Raw genomic sequence first — 2616 nt, forward strand, 5'->3', positions numbered from 1 at the left:
TAGGAAATGGGTTGTAACACAAAATGTTTCTATGCTGCTTTTCAGTCTTATTTTGATCCAATATTTCCTAACTCTGCCTCCATTCTTCCCTTTTGGAATGGGAATGTGTATTCAGTTCCACTGCACATTGAGAGTATGTAATTTTTCTATTTGACAGAGGCTTACAGGTAAGTAATTTTCTTGAGTCACAGGAGACTTTGGACTGTATACTTTTGAATAGTCCTGAGATTGGTAAAGACTATGCCCATATTTAAGGATGGACTTCATACTTATTTTACTTACTATGTTCTTGAACCTATGTAGGCCAGGGAGTGGAACGAGGTTGTTTGAATTAAAATGACCTCCATGTGCTCCAAGTGTTTGGAAATTTTGTTCCAAGTTTGTGGCACCGTTTAGGGAGGTCTGAGAAGGTCTCACCTTGCTATAGGAAGCAGGTCACTGGGGGAAGGCTTATAGAGTTCATAAGCCTTATTGGATTTCCAATCATGTTCTTCTTCCTGCACCTACTTGAAGATGTAGGCACTTAGCTTTCTGTCCCTGCTCTGGCCACTTCTCCATGCCTCCCCTCCATGACAGACTCTAATCCTCCTGGACACTTGAACGATAAGGTCTAATCAACTCTTCCTCCTGTAAATTCTCTTGGTCAGGGTGTTTTATCACTGCATCAGAAAAGTAGCTAAGTCACCCCCTATTGTCCTTACTGTACTTTTGAATAGATATCAATACACTACCTTGTATGCTGAGCTCTCATCATGATCTCAGTGTTCTCCAACCCAACAAGTCATAAATTTCCACACACACTGTAGCACTCCATTATCCAATGGAAGTGGTGTTTATGATCAGGGACAAGCAGGTTTTGAAGTCATATTAAGTTACATAAAGAAAGCCTATAGATGCTATACTTCCTAAAAGCCCTTTTCAGGAATGCACCTGTTGTCTCACAACTTGTGCCCTATTGTTTGTTAAGTGAGAAAGAAACCATTAGTACCTACATCACTAATGATTTTACATGCTATGCCGGTCTGACTCCAAAGTGGTGAAAAGTAGCTTTTTAGTATGTTTCTGTCACATTTCTGAAGGAGAGTGGTTAAATTAATTCTTCTATTAGAGAAGCATACCTGAAATATTGAGTAGAAAGATATTTGGTGTAAAGACAAGTAGATAGATCACTCCAACTGGACAAAAAATGTGAAAATAATTGTGTCCCAGGTAAATGCTCATCAAAAAATGACCTCAGCAGGGGGCTGGAGAGATGGCTCAGTGGTTAAGAACACTGGTTTTTCTTGCAGAGGACTGGGGTTTGAATCCCAGCACCCACATGGCAGCTAACAACAGTCTGTAACTCAAGTTCCAGGGGATCTGAGAGTCTCTTCTGTCCTCCACAGGCATTGCACGACACAGTTGCACTTACCTACATGCAGGCAATACATGCATACACATAAAATAACAATAATAATATATATATATATGAAATGACCTCAGCAGAGTAAGGCTTCATTAAACCAGTAAATAAAACTACCGTTTCCTTTTCTTTTTTTCTTTTTTGTCTTTTTAAGGTAAGGTCTCCCTGTTGCCCCAGCTGGCCTAGAACTTGCTATGTAGACCAGACAGGCTTCGAACTCACAGAGATCCTCTTGTCTCTGCCCTCTGAGTGCTGAGACTAAAGACATGTGCCACCATCCCACCCAGGAACTTTGTAATGGCTGGCAACCTTACAACCGACTGCCTGCAAGTTTAGACTGTGAGTAAAATTGTTAAGTCAGGGTTAAGAGGCCATCTGTGCCATAAACCCGCACAGACACAAACAGACACCAACACACACACACACACACACACATTTTCTGCCCACAGGTGGTTGACTCAGGTACACCAACACTGGTAACCTGGGGAGCATGAAGAGTACTCTGTATTTTACAGTTAGAAGCAGCTGCTATAATGTGGACTAGCACACAGCACCCACAATTCCTCTCTGGGAGCAGGGCAGAATCCAGATGGAACACGGAGAGTGACCACTGACAAAAGACGAGTTACCAATTTTATTCCACCCACAGTAGCTCCAGTGCGTTCCATCATGGACGTCATGGTCCAGTTATCTCTGGTATTCAGTAGCTATCACTATGTAGTAGACCTAGCAAAGGTTTATTTATCCATTATCTTTAAAGAATCTAAAGCAGTTCAAATCCTCGTGGGAAATGACAGTGAATATGTGTCATTTTGCCCTAGGGAAATTTGCATTGTCTGACCATTTGTCATTATTTGGTGGCTCAGGTATCACCATCCTGGAAAAGGTCCTAAACAGTCACTTTATATCACAATATTGACAATATTAAGCTAAACTGTGACTCCTAGATTTTCACTCAGCAGCTGTGAATTTGAGAGGTACCCTGGGATCATGCGAAAGGGAAGTGAACAAATCCAAAATACAAGGACCTGGATTGTCTGTGAAATTCTTGGGAGCTGTTGGGTTGAGTGAGACCAAAGCTACCATAGAAGCCGTACTTGTCTGGCTGTGGCATAGGCTTTGCCATTGACAGTCAAACAGTTGCAAGCCTTTTTGAGGCTCTTGGTTTACCGGAGACTATTTCCCCCTCATCTGCCCTATACAATGTGTCCCTT

Source organism: Nannospalax galili, unplaced genomic scaffold (genome assembly GCF_000622305.1).
Source record: "Nannospalax galili isolate Female #2095 unplaced genomic scaffold, S.galili_v1.0 scaffold1699, whole genome shotgun sequence".
In the NCBI taxonomy this organism is placed as follows: Eukaryota; Metazoa; Chordata; class Mammalia; order Rodentia; family Spalacidae; genus Nannospalax; species Nannospalax galili.